The sequence below is a fragment of the Dipteris shenzhenensis genome, chromosome 2, assembly GCF_047967505.1.
Source record: "Dipteris shenzhenensis isolate YYH24624 ecotype China chromosome 2, Dip_SZ_1.0, whole genome shotgun sequence".
In the NCBI taxonomy this organism is placed as follows: Eukaryota; Viridiplantae; Streptophyta; class Polypodiopsida; order Gleicheniales; family Dipteridaceae; genus Dipteris; species Dipteris shenzhenensis.
In genome coordinates this window covers 62478313-62494225 of record NC_141597.1, presented here as the reverse complement: position 1 = coordinate 62494225, position 15913 = coordinate 62478313, and positions in this window count along the sequence as shown.

The following is a 15913-nucleotide window of genomic DNA, read 5'->3' as shown; positions in this document are numbered from 1 at the left end:
GGACCATCAACTCAACACCAGTTATTTTGGGCAAGGTGGAGTCATATTGGTGCCTATGGTTGTGGGAGGAGGGCCATCCCTTTGTGAGGTACAGTGGGATCTGGGCAAGTGGTTTTGGTTATGTAAAGTAGGAAACTCAAAGAGATGTGTGGAAATGTACTTCTTCTCATATACGAAATGCATTGGTCATAGCCTCCAAGTATGACACTCGAACTCATTTGAGGGAGCATCATTGGATATAGCAACAAGTTCCTTGGGAGGTCATCTCTAGATCTTGGTCATGCTCGTGGACTAGCCACCAGTCACAAAAGATTGCTTCTTTTGGATGGTTTCCCATGGGGTTCTACTCACTCATTGCATTTGCATTTGATATAAGGCCTCCCAACATTGTATATGCCATTAACGTACTTGGGGGTTCTTTTTTCTATTTTTGTAATTTTGCTTTTACATCTTCCAAACACCCCCATCGGTGAGGGGCACTTGCCTAAAGAAAAAAAGACATGGAAAAAAGTTTGCAAGAGGATGGTTGTATATAATTGGGATATCAAAGTTCCTGGCTACTTATTTTGCTCCAGATTTCGAGGCTTTTTTAGAGTGTACCAAGTCTTACAGAAATAGCCATCTATCGCGAAATGGTGCCAAGAGGTTCATATCATGTAAGTCCCACACCTTGTTGTTTGACATGAGCCATAAGTTTTTCTTCCAGTACTCTTGGGGGGAAGAAAGGATAGATGTATGTGGGGCCTGCATTCCCCTTGTCATTGATCATAGGGGTCACCATCAAATCTGAGGAAAAATTTTGCTGGTCCAAGCCCTCCATATTGCAGCAAAAACTATGTTGCGGAGGGGAGTCCAATTTCTATGGGGTGATAAAACACCTTAAGCCCATATTTTTTGCAATAGTTGGGGCAGCTTGGGGGGTTAACTTAAAATTTAGGAAAAGGCTTCTCATGGTGCAAGGGGGAGAACTCAGCAAATTACACCAAGGCCTTATTTTCTTCTTCAATGATCTGGTCTATTCTAACTGATTTATGAGGTCAACCATTTCCTCCATCTTGCCTTTTCCAAGAACCAATACTCTACATCATTCATTAAATGACAGTTGCATGACCAGCAATCTTCTCAAGTCCAGGTCATCCCAAATCTCTTGGGATTCTAGCTCAATTATGAGTTCATGGATCTTCTTTGGAAGCAAACATAACAGCCTGGCATTCTTGAGATGGTGCTAGTAAAGGATCCCCATAACCAATTTTTGAGAGATCCTCACACCAAGCAGGGGCATGGGGGAGACTAGAAAATTCATCAAGTTAGGATCTTTGAAATCCAAACAAACTTGCTAGGGTATGTGTTACTTATTCCATAAAGGCATCTAATTCCCTCCCTACTCCACATGTTTAGTATATAAAAAAATCAATCAAATCTCCTAGCAGCCATAGATTAGATATGACCATGCATCCATGTGCTCTAATGGCATGTATGAATTAAAACCAAACACTTCGATGTGAGCTAGTCCATCCATTAGAAATCTTTTGATTTCTACAAAGGACCCATTTTTCAGCCACATACTATAAAAAATTGTTTCCTTTATTGGCAACAATGAAGAGTGGTTTTTTGTGCCTTATTGATAGTACTTTTTATTCACACACGCACGCGCACACACACACGTGCTACGCGTGCATGCATGCATGCACACATGCACACATACATACACATGGACATCATAAGCACATGCACGTGCATATGCACACATAATCTCACACACATGCGTGGGCGTGCAAAGTGTGTGTGTGTGTGTGTGTGTGTGTGTGAGAGAGAGAGAGAGAGAGAGAGAGAGAGAGGGGGGGGGGGGGGGAGGGAGGGAGGGAGGAAGGGAGAGAGGGAGGGAGGGGCGAAGGTGCAGGGGGAGGGACGGAGGGGCAGAGGGACAGAGGGGCGAAGGGGCAGAGGGAGGGGGGAAGGCGGAGGGAGGGAGGGAGGGCGGGGGGGGGGAGAGAGAGAGAGAGAGAGAGAGAGAGAGATAGATAGATAGATAGTTTTTTTAACGTCGTAGGAACAATCCCAAGGAGCCAGTTCTAACTCATCCGACGTCGATCCCTGAGGATCGAACACACAACACCCAACGACAGAAACTAGAGCCTTAACCACCAAGACCCATGCGGGTTTTACTAAACTTGGTGGGGAAGGATGGCTTATACATGTAGAGATAGATAGTTTTTTTAACGTCGTAGGAACAATCCCAAGGAGCTAGTTCTGACTCATCCGACGTCAATCCCTGAGGATCGAACACACAACACCCAACAACAGAAACCAGAGCCTTAACCACCAAGACCCACGCGGGTTTTACTAAACTTGGTGGGGAAGGATGGCTTATACACGCAGAGATAGATAGAATTTTTAACGTCGTAGGAACAATCCCAAGGAGCCAGTTCTGACTCATCCGACATCGATCCCTGAGGATCGAACACACAACACCCAATGACAGAAACCAGAGCCTTAACCACCAAGACCCACGCGGGTTTTACTAAACTTGGTGGGGAAGGATGGCTTATACACGCAGAGATAGATAGTTTTTTTAACGTCGTAGGAACAATCCCAAGGAGCCAGTTCTGACTCATCCGACGTTGATCCCTGAGGATCGAACACATAACACCCAATGACAGAAACCAGAGCCTTAACCACCAAGACCCACGCGGGTTTTACTAAACTTGGTGGGGAAGGATGGCTTATACATGTAGAGATAGATAGTTTTTTTAACATCGTAGGAACAATCCCAAGGAGCCAGTTCTGACTCATCCGACGTCGATCCCTGAGGATCGAACACACAACACCCAACGACAGAAATAAGAGCCTTAACCACCAAGACCCACGCGGGTTTTACTAAACTTGGTGGGGAAGGATGGCTTATACACGCAAAGATAGATAGTTTTTTTAATGTCGTAGGAACAATCCCAAGGAGCCAGTTCTGACTCATCCGACGTCGATCCCTAAGGATCAAACACACAACACCCAACGACAGAAACCAGAGCCTTAACCACCAAGACCCATGTGGGTTTTACTAAACTTGGTGGGGAAGGATGGCTTATACACGCAGAGATAGATAGTTTTTTTAACGTCATAGGAACAATCCCAAGGAGCCAGTTCTGACTCATCTGACATCGATCCCTGAGGATCGAACACACAACACCCAACAACAGTAACCAGAGCCTTAACCACCAAGACCCACGTGGGTTTTACTAAACTTGGTGGGGAAGGATGGCTTATACACGTAGAGATAGATAGTTTTTTTAACATCATAGGAACAATCCCAAGGAGCCAGTTCTGACTCATCCGACGTCGATCCCTGAGGATCGAACACACAACACCCAACGACAGAAACCAGAGCCTTAACCACCAAGACCCACGCGGGTTTTACTAAACTTGGTGGGGAAGGATGGCTTATACATGCAGAGATAGATAGTTTTTTTAACGTCGTAGGAACAATCCCAAGGAGCCAGTTCTGACTCATTCGACGTCGATCCCTGAGAGGGAGAGAGAGAGAGAGAGAGGATAGGAGGGGATTAAATAAGATGAGCGAGGAAATGGAGAGAACATGGAAGTGATAGAGGGAGAGGGAGAGGCAGAGGGGGAAAGGAAGAGGAAAATCAATCAAGAGAGAGGGCTATTTGAGTTGGAAAGGGACATGGAGAAAGGAAAGGAAGAGGGAAATGAGAGTGGATGGGAAGGAGGGTGGGAGGGATAGGAATATCAATGAGCAAGTGAAGCAAGATGAGAGAGATCAATGAGTGAGATCAGTATCAATCATACACATCTTAAAAAGAAGTTACCTTCACTCAAATTTCTTTAAAGAAACTAGATCAAGGAGTCCAGGAGATGAGGGAATGGGAGGGAATTAAAGAGAAATTGTGGGAGGGGCTGAAAAGAGGGGGGGCGGCATAGAGGTGAAAGGGATAGAGAGGAAATGAGAGGTGTGGGATGGAGGGAGATAGAGAGGGAGAGTAGGATGGAAATCAAAATTGAGAGAGGATGGGAGGGAGGGAAATGAGAGGGATGGGAGGGAGGGAGATACAGGGGGAGAGCTTTTGAGATTTATACATCAAGATGATTGTAGTGTGTCAATCTACATCAACATGACTAGTGGATGTGGATCTTGGATAGGATTTGGAGTGGTTGATGAGAGTACTTGGTAGCCTATAGACTACCACCTTTGTGGTTTGAGTGGATTGCATTGTAGCCTTCCATTTGATAATGCTAATAGTCAATATCAGGTGATATCTTGATTTGTTTTCTTCTTATGGTCTTCCATATCTTCTCTCTCTTCTTCCCTCATTGAGCATTCTTCTCCCTTGAGTACTTCAATCTACATTTCAACATGGTATCAAAGCTTGTACCTCCTCCCCTTACTCCGCTTTTGTCATTTGTAGCTGTTACTCTTCTTCATGCTTTTGGTTGGTTCTCTCTATGTCTTTTGGTCTCTACCTTTAGCCATATCATTCTTTGTTCTATTGCCTCCTCTGCTACTTATTACTATCATACTTGTGTCACACAATTTGGCCTTGTAAACAACAACATAGAGCATTGGCAACATGAATGACAAAGGCTAAAAGTTGATAGAAGTTGACAGAGACCTTAAGATCAAATATTTTTGGAGGTGTAAAGGTGGCTAGAGCAATGTTGTTCTTTACACAGCCTCCCTTGGTTTGCTATTTCTCTACTGTGACTATTTACCAATCATCAACTATTGCTTATCAATGGCCCAAATATCCTTACACTAATTTGAAGAAGGTTTTGCTACTATGTGACACTACCTGATCTTAGAATATTGAATTGTTTTTGCCAACGTGGTCCTTAGAAGCAATATTTACACCTATCTCAGCAATATTGTCAATTACCACAAGCATTTTTAGCTGATCCTTCCTTGTTGTTATTGATTGATGCAACAATCTTCAAGCACTTGAAGGTCCTATATGCAAGCAATTGTTTGAAGGGTACTATAGTTGCCAAGAAGCTTTTTGCTATTGTTCCATTGCCATTTCTTCTCAATAGGCAGTTATTCCATGAATTTACATGTTGATGTTTTTGTGGCCAGAGGATTTTGTATTTTTTCATAGCAGATCTCTTATTGCTAGTGATGTGTGTAGATTTAAGTAATTCTTGCTACTAAAGGCCTGTGGCTAAAGAGTACATGGATTATAACCTACTATTTGTCATCATTTATCAGTACAAAAATCCAACTTGATGCCTTTGCCATCAAATTCTGGAAGTCCTATCTGTACTACCTCCTACATACTTTCCATTGTAGAAACCTTGTCTTGGAGTTGTGTTAAAAAACTGGTTGTAGAGGTGCTTGACTCCCAGATAGATGAACGGGACCATGATGATGATCATATTTTTCTTGTTTTTTGCATATACTTTTGGCTAAGGGTCTATGAACACATAGTCGATGAAACATGACAATGTTGATTTGATCCTTTAAGGCCTCTTGTCTCTAAATTACAAGGTTGATATTTGAACTGGTCAACCACTAGTTTGACTAGGGATTTTTTGCTCTTATTAGATCTTTTGATTACCTTTATTAGCAACAATGAAGAGTGGTCCTTTGTGCCTTATTGATAGTATTTTTTATTTGCATTAGGTGTCAATGGCCCAAGGTAATTTATTGGCAAGCAACTTTATGTGTGGAAAGTATTCATAGAAAGTCTCTTGATAATCTTGCCCATTCTTTTGGGAGAAATTGTAATCCTAAGATTGGAGAAGAAGATGAGTGAGCTTGCACTCATGTTTGACTTCATGTAGATGATAGACTTGCCTATCATTATAGTGATGTATCAATGGCAAAATATTTATGGAATTTTTTGGAGAGGTCACTATCATAGTGACATATTTTTTACTTTGTTTTATGATTCTATCTTCATTTTTATGGGAATTTTTTTATGTGACATGCGTTGTTTCGCTAAATTTTTGTGAAGGAGCAGACATTTCCCTTGACCTTCATGAAAGTTAGGTAGTAAGGCACTCCTTCCTTCCTTACTTCCATCATCATTCAAGATGAATGCCCTTATTGCCAATTGGAGAAGGTGTTGCAATCCTCTTTGACTATTGGAGGAGGTACAGTATGTAGAGAAAACACATGCATGTTTGTGGGCCAATCATATGCATGTGCAAATTACTTGGTCATTGTGTAAAGATATAGTGCATACAGAGTTCAATGAGGTCATGCAACTTCAAAGAGTCATCTACATTACTCAAGCACTACTTTATGTATGCGGTGCATTATGTTAAACTAATGCCCTATCTTCTTTAAACTCTAGAACCTTGTAATAAACATCTTGGTAAAGGATTCTCCCTTAGTATTATATCACTTGATGCTAGTGCACTACTTCACCCATTTTGTATTGAGGGGAGTGTTATTGGGTGATGAGGACTTGATAGCCTATAAAATAGATGGTGCCTTTATGCTTTGAGTGGATCACATTGTATCCTTCAGTTTTATAAGGCTAATAGTCAATGTGAGTTGATATGTTGACTCATCCCCTTCTTGTGGTATTCCATACCTTCTCTCTATTCTTCCCTCGTTAAGCATTCTTCTCCCTTGAGTATCTCATCTACATTTGAACAAGATGAAGAAGGAATTGAGAGGGGATGGGAGGGAGGGAAAGGGAGAGGTAGATACGAAGAGAGGGAGGGAGAGGGAGAGGGAGTTATTAAGGGAGGGAGAGGGAGAGGGAGAGGGAGATATCAAGAGAGGGAGGGAGAGAAAGTGCAAGGGAGAGTCACATATCTTATTCCTTGAGCTTGCCTTGCATTTCATGAGTTGTTGGAAAGTGATTGGGATGTTATGGGAGAGGGATCACTCCAATTAGGGGTGTTGTGAGAGAAGGATTTCAGGAGCAAAATGTAGGAGAGTTGGGAAGCAAAATAAAAAATGGGAAAGACAATAGATACTAAATCAACTAAATCAACATTAGAATTAGCATTGGTAATAGGTATAGGCATCAATAATATAATATATTAATGGTTATAGAAATGCTTATTCCATTATTGTACAATTTAAAAATTAAAATACCTTTTTGATTTATGCTTCAATAAGCCCACCCAATTAGAGGGTCATGAGGAAAACAATAGTCATACATCTACTAGAGTCTTAGTCCATGCAAAATTCATTGCCTTGTTGTGCTAGTTGTCCAATTTAGCAGACTTAACACACTCGAGTTGGCCATTAGTGAAACATGAGTCTAAAGAGGGGATGGTGTGAAAATTACTATTCAATTAAAGGAATACATGGAATGCAATGCTTGTGTAGCCTTGCCACAAGGTCAATATCATCAAGTATGAGAATCTTGCATACTTATTGACTAGTGGGGGACCCTAGCATTGCTGCAGTAGGCAAAAGAACCCTCAACAATAATGGCCCATAAGTTAGCACCTACTTTTGTTAAATAGCTCCATTGTTTCACCGAACCTCTCTTTGCTTGTACACCCTATAGAGTATCATCCACTGCTATGAGGGTGATCCTTTTAAACTTTGAGATCCAAATTTAGTTTGAACCCCCCTTTCATGGAGCCATAGAAATTTCGGACCCATCATTGCAAGGTTTTGAAGGATAAAGCCACTTGATCTCAGGAAAAACAGTATATCCTTCTATAGCCATGCTGTACCGTCTAACATGTGTGGTTTTAACAATGATACATGAAACACATTATGGACCTAGAGATGGATGGTAGCAGTAATTAATACAGAATGACTTTATTGTGTTGTGTGAGAAGTTTTATTGAGACTTGAGCAAGTATGCACATTTGACATATGAATACAGAACAATGAATGATCATAAGAGATCAAGAAGCTAACTTAGATGTTTGTCCTTTGCAAACAAATCCTTTCTAATAAACGTGCTTCCAAAGTAATCCACCATTGAAATGAAAGCTTAAGTGAGAGCGCTTATACATTTTGAGCTACACATGAAGCATATTTTATGGAGTGGGAACTAATATTGCATTGAGAGGCTGCTTACAACTTTCTCTACCTAGCATTGTAGGAATGTAAAAGACAAAGGCAGTAGGAGACTAAAGAATTAGAGAGATTGCAAGAGCTCGAATTGAAAGATGTAGAAAAGATAGAGAATTATTGTCAAATCAGCCACAAATTAGAAAATTATTTTGTCAAAGTTATCAAAGAAGCTAAATCTTTTGACTCAGTTTTGATAAAATCTAGAGAAGCAATAGAGGAGGTGAGACATGCATGAATGAGAAGGTGTATCCTTTTGCTTCTTGCTCAAATTTCCTTTGATCTATCGTCTGCCCAATTACTCGTGGACAACCTCTTCCCCTACCTCTTCTACTACATTCTTCCACATTTCCCAAACGTCTGCTGCTTTTCACCAAATGACCAGATTGTTGTGCAACCCCTCATTTCTATCGACTACAACCTCAAATAGCTATGGCGCTTCAATTGTTCACCTCTTGTGGAACACAAGTGCTCTTCATGCAACTCAAACATCAATAGTTGTGAATGAAGTTGGGAATGTTAAACATCTGTGTTGCTTTCAATTTTGAATTCTTGGAATGTGAGTTGTTTCACATAGAATGCAAGAACTCCTACAATGCTTGATGCTTGAATTCTACACATGGCATGCTGTTTGCCTCCAACTTTCCACATGTTCCCCCATTTCTTTGTGTTGTCCTTGGTTGATAGGTAAAAGATTGACTCATCAAGGGAAGATACCCATTTGGTACACCCACAAATGGATCCCTTGGTATAATAGTGTGAAAAAAAGACCATGTATGACTGAATTGAAGGGTCAATTGGAATCCAATGCTTTTGTTGACCTTTCATAATCTTAGTGCCTTCAAGGACGAAGGCACACTTGTTGTCCACATGGCCCTTACCCATTTTGCATGCCCAAATTAGTGGAACATGGCTCCCTTGTAGTATAGAAAGTGTGGTGCAAGTTTAATACAATGTTTACATGGTCTTTCTACAAGATTCATCCCATCAAAGTTGAGACCTTGCATGACCGTTACCCAATTTGACGTGCTTTACCCACCACTAGGGTTGGCCAAGCTACTGAAAAATGTCTCCCTTGGTAAAGGAGGTCTAAAAAAGATAATTTATGGTTCAATTAGTGAGGCAAGTCGGATTTAATGCTTCTGTGGCCTTGCTACAAGCTCAATCCCATCAAGTGGAAGGGCCTTGCACACTCGTTTCTTGATTCAAAACCCACTACCCATTCAAGTTAGTCAAATGACTTAAATAAAGTTATGATCCATTAGTAAGGGAAGCTTAACTTAATGCCACGTCAATATTTTTTTAGAGAGGGAAGTAAAAACTGGCTTCTATATGTGAAAGTAGCAAATGGGTTTTGCAAGCTAAGGGTAAGGAAATTGTTGGAGACAAAAAAGGTTAAGAAGTCCTTTCATGCTGCAATTTTAATAATTAATTATAATTATGTCAATGACCTTTTCATTGATGCTTAGACCAATGTTTTTGACATTTTTATTGATTCTTTGACCAATGTTTTTGACATTTTTATCTACACTTATATATCAATCTTTATATTGACACTTATACTAACTCTAGAAAAATTCTAAGACAAATTTCAACACTTCTATTTTCGGCATTTTTTTGTGTGTAAGCTTTGCTTCCAAGAAATGCTTGAGTAAATTGTGTATTTGAGACATTACAAAGACTGGAAAATGGTGGAGGGAAATGTGTGAGAGAAGAATGGTGAGAGGCAACATTAGAATGGGATGGGATGGAGTGGGGTGGGGCTATGAGCTAGGTGTTGACTATGGATAATTGGGATACAAGGATGTCATGAATGCTCCTTGGAAGATTTGTGGTACAACTTTTGTATATTGGTCTTTTTCAATTGTGAATATGTCTCCTACTCAGTTGTTGCTTGCCTTTCCTTTTGTGCATCACACCTTTGCATATCGCCTCCCCTCGCCTTCACCTTCACCCCTTTGCTTCGCACCCCCATGCCCTTGCCTTGATCTCGCCCCTTGCTTGGCCCAGTGCTCCTCCTCTCGGTGGCGCATGTAGTAGCCGGTGTGTCCATCTTGCCCTCACAATTGGACCTTCTCGACCCTACCGTTGGTCTTTTACCACCCGTTTCTACCCATCCTGACATGTTGAGCCCATGAGGCTACTTGATCGCTAGCCCACCAACTCCGACATGTAAGGGAGGGGAGAAGCATTGCACTCCCCTTTTGTATCTTGGGTGGACCAAGCCACCAAGAAAGGCCAGCCCTCAGCCCCAGCTGGTCATTTAGCTCAAAGGAAGGGATGCGGCCTTCCTTTTGGGCTTCTTCATTAGGGAAGTGGTGAAGGGTGGCTCACAGCCCCCCGTAAGAAGGTCCTACTCTATTCTTATCTGCACTCAGTATTTAATCTATTTTATTTTTCAATATATACTTGAGTTCAAGTTTATTAGAATCAAAAAGTTACTATTAATGGGGTGCTAAGTCTTGCATGTGTTGTAGCTATCTCAATGACTAAGTGTCTCAAATGATTGGAGACTCAAATTCTACTTGGATTGACTCTTAAAACTCACATTATAAGAAAATCACTTGGCCTTTACCATGAGAAATTGAACAACAAGGCAAAAATAAAGATGATGGTCTATGATTTGTGAAAAATATTGGGAGGGATTGATAAAGCTATTTAAGACGAGCTAAAAAGATGGAAAATTCCCTAAATTCTATGATAGTCATCTCATCTAGTAGTGCTCATGCTTCATCATACATCTAAGTGCACTCAACTTCGTACATTATGTTCTCCTTAGAGCTTGTATAGCTTACCATCTTTTTCAAAAGACAAGGTTTTTAAATAAGTCCTTTGCAATGTATGGGGTAATCCCAACTCTGTGAGGCATTCCCTACTTAGAAACATCATTCCCATGTAAAGGCATCATTCAAATATCCAAGGTTTACTACAGCCTTTAACTTCTAATTCAACATCTTTTTTAGCCAACACAAAGTTAAGAAAGTTATGTTGGCAGTATCATTAATCATCATCGATATACCATTTCCATTGATTTTACCATCATCTATACTAGGTCTTGTAGACCAAATGATTGCTATCACATGCAAAGTAGAGATATTGTGTGTGGTGTGACTAAAGAAACCTTTACTCTTTATGATTGATGATAATTAGATCAATGTAGAAGTGATCACATTTGCAAAGGAGAGAGACTATGTGGGTGGTGTCTTCATTCATACCTTTACACTCTATGACTTGATGATGATAATGATGAGGATTACTTTTATCATTTGTGAAGATTAAACTAGGCCTATGATAAAATACCTCATTGTTTCTCCATCAGTATCTCACTCTTTCTAACAATAGACTATTGGATCTAGGTTCATGTACAGTGAGAATTGACATGCTTGTTAATATTTCTTGTTTCAAAGTAACTCATAGTGATGACCCCATGTCATGTAAGGAAAGTTATTCCTTCATATTCTCTTAGTCTATGTTTCATATTCCTCTCGAACTTGTTTGTATTCCCTGCTATGAAGGTATGCAAGAATTCCATGAAGGCATGTTGTTCTAGTTGAGGTATCGAGGAGAGAAAAAGTTGGTGTCATATGTAATTAAGTACTTAGGTGATTGATTTAGAGGCAACTTTGGTGTTTTTATGTGTGATTAGGATAGTTGACCATCTAAGATCCTTCCATAAATTCTTAATAAAATCTTTCATACCCCTTTCTAATCTTTTGATTGAGTGGCAAGCTCACCCTTTTTGGAGCATCAGGGGGAGGTTCTTCTTTGAAGAACTACCTTGTTTTAAAAAGTCAATTTTCTTTAAAACTTGGGAGGAGATGCCCCTACTATCCTTTTCTACTTGCTAATAAAATGGTCATATATTTGGATATAGTTAATGCCTTGCTCCTAACTTTTGGCTTTTCTTCTAACCCCTGGGGTGCCAACTCAATATGTAATATGTTACTACCCTCATCCAAAATCTAGGATATGGGGGGACAAGGTCCATATATAAGATGCATGGATTTCCTTAAATATTTTCAAATATGCAAGAGAAAAATATGAAAATTTCATGTCCCCCCACCCACAAAATATAAGGTATATACCTTGAAAAATATGCAATATTTTAATATTTGTACATATTTTATATAATATGTGATGAGGGGGCAAAACAAAAAATACACTAAAATATGAAAACCCATCTCCTTTCAAGTTAATGTAACTTTTTTCCCCCCCCAAATAAAGGAACCATCTATTAATGCTTGAAAGATTTCATACAAGATAGCAGCCCTGAAGGTGCCGAGTATGGAAAAAATGGAAAAGCTTGAAAGAAGAATTGGCCTATTCTAGAGAAACCTAGCTCACTACCTAGGGGATCTCTGGAACAGGGGCTAATGGCCAAGTGGGGGGACTATACAACCAGGGAATCCCTCATGGAGTGAAGATGTAGGAAACACCTACAGGCCAAGCCTTGTAGAAGCGAGCACGCCTCTCGATAGTTGCCCTAGAGCCTAGAGTCCTGAGCTCCCAAGTGGACCGTAGAGTGTAAATTATATCCTGCCAGATGGCAACTAGGGTAGCTGAGGGTGGAACTGGGTGCTCACCCATCACAAGACTGCAACAGGCCACCCAAATGTTCCAAGCCATGATGCTGGCTACCACCTCCAAAACACTATCCTCCCTAGGAGAAGGAGGAGCTAGGCTATTAGGAGAGACTGCCTCATGGAGTGCAATCATCTGAATGCTCTGACCTTGTATCCGGTAGGCTGGGGAGATCTCATTAATTTGAAACGCATGTCCTCCCTTTGTCAACCAAGCCACCATCCCCTAGGTGTAGTCTCTATGAAGACTTTGCAAATGTGTCATGATCCTGAGGGCTCTAATCTAGATCCTTGCTATGCTACGGTAGCTCCATAGGCAATGCGGGATAGTCTCTAGGCAGTGACCCTCGGATCAGCAGTGGCACTACCCCTCCACTCGCATCTGCTCCCCGATGGGCATGCCTCCATGGGCGGCCAGCCAGAAGAAGCATGAGATCTTCCTCGGTTGTAAGTGTAAGCTGGACCACAACCGCATCCAAAACCTAGAGCGCACCTCTCGAGGCACTCTTTGAGTCACCCAATGTCTCTCCCTCGAGGGGGTTCACCTTGACAAATCCATCTAAAGCCTCTTGCCAATCTAGGTGGTGTAGGAAAAGAAGGGCACCTCATCCACCTGGTTGGCTAGGCTACCCCTGAAGGGCCAGAACCACTCTCCCGAGTCCCACTGGACCTCCCTTAGGGGTCTACCCTCCCACAGCCAAAGGCACCATCTAGAGGCATCCTGCTCTGAGATACTAGGAGCGTCAATGTGCCACTCCTTCCCCAAACGTCCTACCACTCTGATCATCTGCGAGTGTATCCCATCAAGACTCCCATCCATCTCAGGGTCCCTCTCAGTGAGTGGCTAAAGAAGGCCTCTAGGTCCTACATGGAAGAAGCCAAGGTGCATGCTACCGTGCTGAATCAACATCCTCAAGGGAACACCAGTATGGGAGAACTGCCCCAACCATCTGCTGTCTCTCCAAACGTGAAGTCCTTCCCACCAGGACTCCAGAATGGTTAAGTCAATCTCGCCCATCCACTGCCCTGCCCCTCGCAAATGCACTAGGGCATCAAGCCTCGCCACTGTCTCCATAGGTAGTCTACTCCAGTGGCCAAAGTACCCTGCTGGACCATTGTCCCACTATGCCCAACCAATGTGAGTCCATTGTTTGAGTATACGGCCCTCTTGATCGCTGATCTCTGGGTGCCACATAAGGGGCTAGTGTTCAAACTCCTCTCTGCATCTGGGCAGGACCCCTTGCTAGTCTCTGCCATACCCTGTGAAGACTCCTCATCAGGGGGGAGCCCTTCCCCATAAGGGGGGCCTTTGAGAAGATCCATCAATGTGAAGGCTGCCCCCAATGCATGGGGTGTTCCTCAGAGGCCCTCGCCGTAAGAGGAGCTTCCAAGGCTTTGCACCTAGGGTGAGGCTATGAACCACCAACTTACCCATAAGGGCCCTGCTCTGCATCTTTAGATCAATGACACCCAAGCCTCCGAGTGCCTGCGGCATGATCACTATCTGCCAAGCTACTTCGAACTGAGGCAGTCGACTCTGATGGGGACTCGAGCACTGTGCCAAATGCCTGACCAATGGAAGGGAGGATGGCTCGATACTCCTTGGTGAGCCCTGGGAAGCGAAGTGTAACCGAGAAAAGTGGAACTTGGTGTGTTGTATCCATGTCCTCCACTGTGAACCCATGATACCAAGGAAAGAGGTAAACAAGATGTGGGCCAAGGAGGATTGGACTTTGCTCCACAAGTGTTGAGGCAATGTCGGGGAAGCTCAGCTGGATGAGGAAAATGCCTCATCCATAGATGGTGACCTCCTGGATGTGGTCTGCTTCTAATGCCAAGCTCGCATGGATTCACTCTCGCACCTATCTCTGTGTAGGCAGCGTGAGGCCCACAATTCTGCCCACAAGCGCCTTGTCCTAGAGGGACTGAACTGCCTGCTGTACATGTTGCTTGTCAGCTGGGGAAAGAAGAACCTTAATGGGTGTGGGATTTAAGGGTGCTACCATAGAGCGCCTTTGGCCAAACCAAGGGTCACCACCAAGGTTTTCTTTCACCCTAGCAAGCGCAAATACTCCCACTGCAGGGAGGAAGAAGAGAAAGGGGAGAAAAGCGTCAGAGGGGGAGGCGAAGATGAGGCAAGGTGAGGGGGGAAGAGGAAGGAGGAAGGCAAGGAGGGTGGAAGGTGGAGAAGGAGGGGGGCAATGAGAAGGCAAGGAGAGAGAGAAGGCGAGGGCAAGAGGCAAAGAGGAGGCGGGAGAAGGAAGCCGACAGGAGGGGGAGGAGAGGAGGAGGCAGAGGGGGGAGGTGGTAGGGGCGGCGGAAGGAGGCGGGAAGGGGCAATAGGGGAGGCGGGAGGAACTGAGGGGAGGGGAGGAGGAGGGGGAGCGGAGGAAGTAGAGAGGGGAGGTGGGGGGGCAACTCAGGGAGACGAGGTGGGAGAGGCAAGGAGGGTAGGCAAGGGGAGATGAAGAGGGGGGGCGGAGAGGTAGAGGAGGAGGTCGAGGGAGGTGGTGAGGGGGAGCGATGGTGGAGGAGGCATGGGGGTATGGGAAGGAGGAGATGGCAGGAGGGGAGCAGTGGGAGTAGCCAGGTACTCAAGCCATACCGAAAGTTTTTGCTTCAACAAGGGCTTCCCAAGAATCCCCTCGAACAGGAGGCAATAGTTAATGTAACTTTTTCATGTGTTAGCCAAATTTCAAGGTGTAAATACAAATTTGAAGCTCTTTTAGTGTAGAACACAACCATGTTAATTTGACTCATGGCATATTGTTAAATTCGTCTCATACTCAAAATTTTGATGGGGTTTCTTACTAAAGGGAGTTGGCACCCCAGGTTCTAACCTCAGCTTTACAACACCCCTTTCATTTTTCTTATAAGTTTGCCAAAATATAATATTCCATCTTGTCTTTGAGTTTGAGGACAACTTTTTTATGGTTTGCTATATACTCAATCAATGGATGTTTACCCGTAAAGTATATCCCAAGTTCCCTTGGCTTTTCCAATTCAATTTCAAAGAAGAAATCCTTGGACCAGATCTCTTAAAAGTCTCTCCAAGTCTCAATTATTTTACCCCTATCTTTGTGGTTCTCTACAATCATGCATAAGTTTTAGAATTTGTGTATGTATATGTACATTTAAAGTTCTCTAAGACCATGCATAAGTTTAGAATTCATGTATGTATATGTATAAATTAAGGCCTTGCATATGTATATTGGTGTGATCTTACTTTTAGTGGTGATTGTTGTACATCAAGTTATGATACAAATTTGGCTTAAGGTTGATGATGTGCTTCATGGTGATTTTCTTTTTGGTTTACACGCATAATTTTTTG